We start from the raw sequence: 10,713 nt of genomic DNA, 5'->3' as shown, positions 1-10,713 counted from the left end.
TATTTATATATATAGTCGATGTTGTTATAGACACAAGGTAAAGGTTCATCTTAAGAATGTCCCTTGATCCAAAAATACATCAGATAAGCTATAAATAACTTTTGAAAATTGGAGTCTAACCAATGTGACCTCCCTTAGCAGTGGCAGGGTTTAAATAGAGTATAATTTGTTTTATATTTCAACAAATTCTTACTCATCGAAAAGCTACAATATTGAAGATTATCAGGAATTTTGTTTTCTCTCTTGGAGCTGCTATCCCAGACTCAAATTATTATCACTATTATTATTATTACAAAATGCTGAGCAGGTGTTAGTTTGAATTAAGTACCATTCCAGCTCCCATGACCAAGCCCGGGGATCCCCGAGTCTGATTCATATGTTGCTATCCTTGCTGTTAAAACAAGCACAGGATTCTCCTGGTATCCACTCATCCCATGTCCCAAGGCACTAACATGATGCCTTTAGTGCTCCCCTCAGCGAGACTGAAATTTGGGAAAGTTTGTTTCAGACTATAGTCCTTTCCTTCCTTTGATTAGAGCATATATTTAGAAAATTTGACATTGGAAATTCTTTCTCTGTCCCTCAAGACCTAAACTTTCCAGACTCCTGCCAGTTTTACAGCCCAGGAATATCTTTCTCAAGGACCTGGGAAGTATTCCTTCAAAATGTAATCATCGAGAAAGTTAGGGCCCCTATTGTCTAGTCTCCGTTGGAGGATAGGAGACTAATTTTGGTAAGTGCCATTTAGCAAACACAGATCGTTTCATCACATTGACCAGCTTTCTCCTTAATGTCCTCCAGTGCCCTTCCACTAGCTTGACTCAATTAGGACAAAACAATCTCCCACCTTCTGTTTCAGAGTTGAGCTCAGTTCTGTATGGAAGTTTTGCTCCCCTACGATAGTCATCTGAATAAAATCTGTCTTGCCTTTTTTCTTTTTTTTTTTACAGTGTCCTTTGAAATTATTCTTTGCCTGTACTTTGTTCTTATGATATACTCACCTATAAGATTATCTTTTAAAACCTCTCAACAGCTCGGACAGTTAGGGTACTATTTGCATATATATGGCAGGCATAGATAAAATTTCATAAAGGAAAGGTTGATGGATTGCTTTATGCATTTATTTGGGTTTATGGCTGTTTTGTTCATTTTCTTTTTTTTTTTTTTTTCAAGTGCTTTTTATGTTCATTGACATTATCATCTGGGAGGAAGAGGAAAATTCTGACATCGAAATGTGTTTTGATAGTAGGGGATGGAGGGAGGTGCTATTATCAGTGAGAAGAGATCAGTGAAGCATGTTAGAAAATCATGTATTTGCATTTCTCTTTTAAATCCAAAGCAATATCAATGAGAAATTTAAAGCTTAAAGTCAGATAGCCAGGAAAAGGGAGTTAGATATTATCTTCCACACAGAGGAAAGTACAACTTCTAAGGATAATCTGCCAGCTTCATTATGCTCATATACTTAACAGGAAAAGGTAAATTAGCTACAGAAAACTTCTTAATCTGGGAGTAATTCTATTAATTGATAATAGTAAAAGAATTGTGAAACAGAGTATATGGTATTTGATAAACAAAACATGATACTACATAAGATAATGATAATGGTCATAACAATGATAATATGGTATTGTTTTGATAATGGCAATGCTTCCACCACTTACTAATTGCAAAAATGTGCTAATGTAGGCAGATATTTTCCCATTAACCCTTTATATCTGAAGCCTTTCTTTTCAATCCAGCTTTTGTTTTAAAGAAATGTAATGTGTAGACTTCTCTGAATGGAAATTTCTGCCTGATCTCCAGAATGACTAGGTGTAAGTATTGTTTTAATTTGTTGCTATGTGAAAACTATTTTGGCTACATAAGCTCTTTTCTAATTGCTTTGAGTAAGTTAAGGGTTTAATTTAAGTCTAATATAAATAAGCAATAATAAATAATAAAGAAAAAGACTAAAAACAACAGTATGTTGGAAAAATCTATACCTGTGTGGTTTCATGCCTTATTTAGGTATATTTTACATATTTTAATATGTTATTATTTATTATTTTTGCTATTATATAGTATTTTATTGTTATTTAGACATGGGTATCTTTGCTACTCATGATTTAATAATGCTATATGTGTTCAAAAAAAAGTAAGCTTATTTATTTGCATTTCTCTGATGATTAGTGATATTGAGCACCTTTTTATATACCTATTGGCCGTTTGTATGTCTTTGGGAACACGTCTATTTGGGTCTTTTGCCCATTTTTCAATTGGGTTATTTTTTTTTTCTGTTGGTTTATATGAGTTCTTTATATATTGTTAATTCTAATCTCTCATCGGATGTGTGCTTTGCAAATATTTTCTACCATTCCATAGGTTGCCTTTTCTTTTTGTTGATGATTAACTTTGCTGTGCAGAGCTTTTTAGTTTGATATAATCCCACTTACTTATTTTTGCTTTTGTTGCCTTTTCTTTTGGTGTCAAGTCCAAAAATATCATTGCCAAGACCCATGTCAAGGAGCTTATCTCTTATGATTTCTTATAGGAGTTTTATGGTTTCAGTTGTTTTCTTCAAGTCTTAAATCCATTTTGAGTTGATTTTTGTTTACGGTATAAGAGAGGAGTCCAGTTTTATTCTTTGCATGTGACTGTCAAGTTTTCCCAACACCATTTCTTAATGAGATTATCCTTTCCCCATTGTATATTCTTAGTTCTTTTATCATAAAATGATTGTCCATATATACTTGGGTTTATTTCTAAGCTCTCTATTCTGTTCCATTCATCGATGTGTCTTTTTTTATGTCAGTTCTATACTGTTTTGATTACTATAGCTTTGATATATAAACTCACTCCTGTTAGGACGTCTATTATCAGAAGACAAGAGATAACAATTGCTGGTGAGAATGTGAAGAAAATAGAACTTTGCACATTGTTGGTGAGAATGTAATCTTATATAGTGGCTACAGAAAACAGTATAAAGTTTCCTCAAGAAACTAAAAATAGAACTACAATGTGATCCAGCAATATAACTTCTGAGCATATATCCAAATGAAAGGAAACCATTATCTCAAAGAGATAGCTGCACTCCTGTGTTTATTGCAGCATTATTTACGGTAGTCAAGGTATAGAAACAATCTAAGTATCTGTTGATGAATAAATGGATAAAGAAAATGTGATATATATAGTGGAATATTATCCTTAAAAAAGAAGGAAATTCTATCATATGTGACAACATGAATGAACTAAGCGAAATAAGCTGGACAGAGAAAGATAAATGCATATCACTTATATGGGGAATCAAAAAAAAAAGAAGTAAAACTCATAGAAACAGAGAGTGGAAAAGTTGTTGCCAGGGCCTGGATGGGCGTAAAGTAAGGAGAAGTTAATAAAATGATGCAAACTTAGTTATAAGATGAATAAGGTCTGAGGATCTAATGTATAACATAACAACTGTAGTTGATAACACTATTGTACAACTAAAAAATTTCCAATATTAAAACTTAAGTGTACTCACTAGAAAAAGAAAGATAAATAAATATGTGAGGTGATGGATGTTTTAACTCGATGCGAGGAATCCTTTCATGATGCATAAATATATTAAATCATTATGTTATATACTTTAAATGTCTTACAGTTGTATTTATAAATTATACCTCAATTATACCACAATAAGATAAAAACCAAATACATATTACTTCTTAATTAAATGGAGAAATATGACAAGTATCTTTATGGATGTTTTTTAAACAAACAAACAAAAAAAAATCCAAAAGGAAAAAAATAGGAATTCTCCAAAACACACAAACATTACAAAATTCTATTTGTAATATCCATAGTAAAATAAAAATTTTCATTTTTATCTTTCTTATTATTTTTACATAAAAATTATGATTTATTTTAAAAACTATTATATGATAAAATTGCTGTTTTTTTTTCCTTTTGGTATAAAGTAGTTTTATAAACTTTGATGCAAATATTGATTTATTTACATACTGCCATAATCAGATTTATAAGTTTCATCAACCCCAAAATATCTTATGACCTTCCTTTTACACAACATCCTGCCCTTAGCCCTGATCCTGGGCAATTAATGATGCCCCGCAGTATAGCTCTACAGCACTATATTTTTGTCTTTTCAAGAGCTGCATCAAAATGGAATCATAAAATATGAAACCATTTGGCTGGCCCTGTCATTCAACAAAATCCTTTTAGAGTAATCCCAATTTTTGTATCTGTCAATAGTTCATTTCTTTTTATTATTGAGTAGTAGCCTGTTGCTCAGATGTATCACCGTCCGTTTATCCTTTCAGCCACTGAAGACATTTGAATTGGGTATAGTTTTGGCAATTATGAATAGTGCTGCTATAAATGATTATAGATATGTTATAAATAGTGCTGCTTTACATGATTAGGTATATATTCTTATGGATACCCAAGTTTTTATTTCCATGGGGTGAATACCCAGAAATAGGATGGCTGGGTCATTAGGTAGCTGTACATTTAACTTCATAAGAAACTACCAAACTGTTTTCCAGAGAATCTGTACCATTTTACTTTCTCACCAGCAATGTATAAGGGTTCCAGTTATTTCACAATTCTAAATTATGGTTTTAATTTGTTTTGATCTTAAGTAAAGTCAGCTCTTTCAAATAAGAGAAATCCAGTGCTTACATATAAATATATCCATCATAATTGGCAATTTTATTAGTATTTAGAAACATGTGATATGATGAAGAGACAATTCTTACTATTCTAGCTATTAAAAAACAAAAAAAGCTAGAATTTTTGTATTCTAACAATGATTAAATTTCAAATTCATATTTAAGTAGATATAATGATTTTCCAAACTACAAAAATAGAGTTGATTTTGTAGTTTATCAGGACATCACCACCGATCTTGTAGAAATCAATTTTATATTAACAAATGTGACAATTCTGGTAAATGAACAAACTCTTCAAAATATAAAGTTTACAAAATACAATAGTAGACTAAATAGAAAGTTGGAGTAATATATCTAGAATGAAAACTGAATCATTTATGAAAAAGCATTTGACAAAGACATCCCAGGCTCACCTTGCCGCTGGCTTCATCAGGAAATTCTTCTAAATATTTAATTTTATCATTAATCTTAATTAAACTGTATTCAAAGTCATCCGAAGTATAATAACAAAAAAATGCTACTTCCAACTTTTTTTTGATACTGACAAAAATTTGATTCTATTATCCGCTTAGTGTGTTGAAAGGGAAGAAATGATGGGATTTGCTTAGGAAGAAGACATCTTGTTTCAAACTCCTATTCTGTCACTTACTGGCTATTACTGAAAGCAAGATATTTACTTTGGGAAGAATATGTCTCTAAATGCTTATTTGATGACTAATGAAATTATATATAGATATATTAATATTCTTAGAGACAGGGAGATAGAGAGACAAAAGACATGGAAAAATAGAGGTAGAAGGAGAAATAGAAATCTTAATGCAGTGTTTGGCATATACTATGTGCTCTTATAAGATAGCAGTATTCCTAATCTATTTGTTAAGTAAATTTATTTAATGATTATTATTTTACCTTTATTATTTTAAAATTACAATTATATCTAGACATGAGAAAGTGTTACTTTTTAATCATCCTTTAAAAGCTCTTCCATTTTCTTTATATGTTTACTAATAGACATAAAATGTATGATTAAGCTTTTTTAGATAAATACTTCAATTATTTATTTGATTATTTATTTTAACCTTCCTGTAGTTCATGTTAATATATTTTATTTTATTTTCCTATTTAAATTTTAAGAATCTATATTTTTAATTTTTTTAAATAATAAATTACCTCAGTTTTCAAACAAATTTTATAAAATTCTGATTACTATATATTTTTACATGTCATCTTTCTCCATGCTTCCTGGAGATTCCCGGAGGCTATTGATAATTTTCCTCTATTGATAGGAAACAGTAAGTAGTAGTAGTTCTTTCTACCTGGAATAAATAGATTTATGGAGCATGCCTCCTTAGATGTTGTCACATGAGCTATAACACTGAGTATAAAATGAAGATATATTGTGGCCAAAACAGCTCCACTTGTGTAAATTCAGTAAGCAATGACACTTCTTAGAGTGTGAACCTGGGCTAGAATTCTTCCTGTTTGGGCCAGAAACAAACAGGAAGAACTTTGGAGCTCTTGAAACTCCCTCTCCCTGTTTCTTCTGTGTCTCTTTGAAAGTTGTAGTAAAGCTTCCTACTGAACAGGACCTTTAAATTCTGTGAAGCTGAAGTGGCCATCGGATCTTTGTGCTGTCTCGCACTGACATGGTTGGTGACATTGTCTTTCAGACTACCTTCATCCATTTTGGCTGCTATAAGAGAATACCACAGACTGGGTGGCTTATAAACAACAAACATTTATTTCCCACCATTTTGGAGGCTGGGAAGTCCAAGATTATGACACTGGCAAATTTAGTGTGGTGGCTGTTAGGGGCCCACTTCCTGGCTCATAGATGGTGTTGTGTCCTCACATGATGAGAGGAGACTAGGGAGCTATCCTTGGCCTCTTTTATAAAGACACTAATCTGGTTCATGAGGGCTCTGCCATCATGACCTAATCACCTCCCAAGTCCCTGTCTCCTAATACCATTTTCGTGGGAGTAGGTTTTAATATATGAATTTTGGAGAAAAAACATACAGTCCATAGTTCAGACCCAACCATCATAATGGCTAAAGTACTTTCTGGCAAACAAAGGAAAGAATAAAGAGAAACATAGTGAGGACTTATTATAGAATGAGGGCTTGATTGTAAGTCATTCTACATAAAATGGCAACACCTTGGTGTGAATTATGGGTAATAGGTCTTATGAAAAGAACTTGGACCTGGCAGAGATAGCTAAATGGAATAAAATCAAGGCAAATGGTAAAGAAAACATTCCATTCTCTAACATTTCTCAAAAATTCTGGTGAAAAGATAGATTTCTACAAGAAGAGGTTGCAGTGGCTCCTGAAATGTCTGCTGTCTGGGAACCTCCTTAAGTATTGGCTACCTGAGCAGATGTTATGTTAATTCACAAAGTCAATTGAAATGATTTGAAAGAAATTGAAACTCGAAAAATTACATTGATAGTTCGAAGATATGGCCATATGACTAAATAATGCAGGGAGTATCCTGTTACAATTAAGACCTTTTATGAAGAAATATTAAGCAGAAGTCTGTTGGGTCATTGTTGACGTACTTTTAACAATAACAAATAAGAGATCATATTCCTATTTCCAGATACGATTGAATGAAAAGGATTATTTAAGTTGATGATGGGTCGCTAGGTGGCTCCAAAATTTTATAAACAGAAATTTTTATGTAGTACAACAACTATCCTATCCTATAGCAAAAGGGGCTAGGGCTAGAACACCTACCCCGAGAGTCGACACTTCCCCCATTCCCTCATTGAAATGGAATTTTAAAAAATTATAGAAAGATGGAACACAAACAGACGTAGACCGACTGTGAAGTGACTGATGTATCACAGCTGTTTTGATGCTCATGATGTTGTGCTAGGTGACCGCACAGCTCGGGAACGTGATGCTCACAGCAGGACCTATGTGCTACACTTTATGACGTTATTTTAGTAAGACAACCTTACCCAGATTAAATTAATGTGAACGTTTTGATATTTCTTTCAGAGTTCAGGTTTCTCAAAATTTGACAGTAATGATTCTGAGATTATTCTTTTTTTTTCTTTTATATTTCAGCTTTTTGTTTTGTTTTGCCATCGTTTATGAATCTTTGTTCTATGCAATAGCTTTGAAGTGAGGAAATGTACTTTAATGCTCTTACTACGCTTTATTTCACCAAATCAGATGGAGTCCAAAGAAGGACATTTTAATTTTGTTAGTGATATTCTAATTTATTAATGTCTAGGCTACCAGAAATGCCTGCAGGGAGCCCTTTATCTTCTCTTTGGCTGTGCCCATTCATTTTATATCTTCTCTCTTACATTTGACTGTATCTATTTGAGATAAGAGACTTTCATAGTGACTTATGTAGGCCATGCCTATAGAAGAGCTGATGAAAGAAAGAAGAGGGAGATGAGGACACCATAGTGTTTTTAAAAAATTGCCTTATGTCTGTTTATTGCACATCTGGAACAGCCTCTTTTTAGGCTTCTTTTCCTACTTTACATTCTAACAAACCAGTTGCTTTCTGGAACTGTTTTAAATGTGAGCTACCTATTTTCTGAATATGAGTTGCAGTGATCTTTTCATTCTGCATCCCTAAGTTGTGGAGGATGGGGTGACTATGCTTCCATTGCTAATATGCAAAAGCCATATTTATGGAGTTTTCAGTTCTACTTCCCAGAAAGCTCTAGAGAATTGGCATGGCCAGAACTGTTATTTAGATCCAATGAGATGGTGATTCTCTAAACCTGAATATTTAGCTGTAAATTAGCATAGTTGAGAAATTATTAGTGAGGATGGTATATTACTATCCATGGAAAAGGCACTCCACAATTTTTTTAATTTGTAGAAATGCTTTGGGAATTTCTTTCTATGTAATTTCTTCACAATTGGGAAACCAATGTTAAGGAAGAGTTTATTGTATCATCAATGTCATTCACAAGAATGCCTGGTTTTTACACAGGAAATAAGTTTTCACTATTAATATCCAGTCACTAGATTAATTTCTTCTTTAATGATTCACAAGGGACTGATGAATAGCATTTTTTAAATATTAAATAAGTTGAAATGTTACATTAAAATAAACTAATTGATCATGGAATTAAAAATACTTCTTATATCAAGGTAAATTATTAGTATGCTGCTTCATTTTACTTTTTCTTAGAGTCTGTTTATAGGGTAAACTACTATTCTGTCACATATAGACATCCACATATACATACATTTAGCATTTTTGTGTTTAGTAGTTTGTCTTTCACTGACTGCCTATAATATCAGCTTATATATCTGCTTTCTTTATATGCTACCCCAATGTAAAATCAGGCAATTGATTTTAGCAGTTTGCTTTGTGAACACAGAAACAGAAAAAAAAAAAAGTTGCTTTAATAAATATTTAATGGCAAGAGACCAAGAAGCTATGTTTACAAATCTACACAATAATAAATGTTATATTGTCCTGTTTGTATACAACGCTTGGTTGGATACTTAACTTATTTTTTGCTTTTGTAATCCGTATTTTTAAAGTATTATTAGCTAATAGATACCTAACCTTACTTTTTTTTTTCATTCTTTGACATATGTGATTTAGATAGGTAAATGTGCCCTTATGTGATTAGAATCAGCATTGCATAAGAACGCTGCAAAATTGCAAAATTGCGTAAGAATCTAGTTTTAGCTTTAAGTTTTCTCTGGTTTATTTCATCATATGGTAATAGTATAACTTAATTTTCAGAGAACCATCATTTATCCTTTATTATATAGTTTTTTAGCAAGTAGTTCCATAATTTTATATTTCAAGTATCCTACTGTTTGATTTTGTCTTTTAAGATATTTCATGTAAACCATTTCTTTCCCAAAAGGTCAATGTAATATTCAATGATAGGAGAAGCTTTAATTCACAGTATATGTTCTCTCCTGAACTTTTAATAACTCCAGAATTTAAGGATTAAAGCCAGTTTCATGTGAAAGATACTTATAAGGAACATAAGAGATGATATTAAAAAAGCAAAAAAAAAAAAAAAAAAAAGAGGAACCACTCAGAACTTAATACAAAGTAGAAAGAAATATGCTGTCCAAGAAACAAGTTTTTTTAACCTATTTGTAACTACGAAGCATCTATTGAACCACTTTTGCTGTAGTTATTATATCTTGTGTATATTAAAGATATGAAAAAGTAGAAAGGTAGTCCCTAATTATAATACAAAAATAGCAATGGCTGTATTTATTTTTACATAAAATTCATTTGTATATATTTTATTGCATTATGTAATACAAATAAAAAATAATAAGTAAGACATCTAAGTGTGAAAGTAAAGTTGAAGTTAGGACATATATAAATTTATGTATGATAAAGAAACTTTTCATTATTCAATGGGAAGGGATTTAATGAGTGATTTTAATATCTATTAAAACATTTAGCCTCCATATTCTTCCTCAACAAATATAAAATAAAAAGAAAACATATAGATCATATGGTTTAATTGATAAAACACCAACTTTGGAGACTTACAGTCTAGGTTAAAATAGTCCATGCTGTAAATTTTTTATGATGCTTAAGAGGTCATAATTGTATTTACCCCAAAGTTTTGTCATGATTAGGTTGTAACTTGTATACATGCCTGGATTTCTCTTATTTTAAATGGACAAAACTCTATAACAATGGAAATTGAGTAAAAGTTCATTTTCTATTTGTTTGAGAAACATGTCTTAATTAGCATAGTGATTTGAAATTTTGATAAGCGACAATATTTTATCTTAAAAAAAAAAAATCTGAGCTCTGCCTGGAATTATATTTGATCAGGTTCTGACCTTCACGCATATCTGATATTAAAGAGATTTAACATCTATACCAAGCTACCAGGATGCCACTTAATGAAGTGGAAAATTTCTCTTTTTTAGTAACTTTGAACTCAGAGTAAACAGACCAGAGGGGAATAAGAGTGTAAAAGATCTTACTGAGAGGTCAGAAATGGAAGTCACTAAGGGAAAAAAATAAAGTCATTTTTAGGAATTAGGAGGGTTTTTTTTTTTTTTTATGTTTATCTAAAAATTACAAGTTATAATTC

This window comes from Pteropus alecto, unplaced genomic scaffold, assembly GCF_000325575.1.
Source record: "Pteropus alecto unplaced genomic scaffold, ASM32557v1 scaffold35, whole genome shotgun sequence".
NCBI lineage: Eukaryota > Metazoa > Chordata > Mammalia > Chiroptera > Pteropodidae > Pteropus > Pteropus alecto.
Note: the sequence above shows the minus strand (reverse complement) of the source record.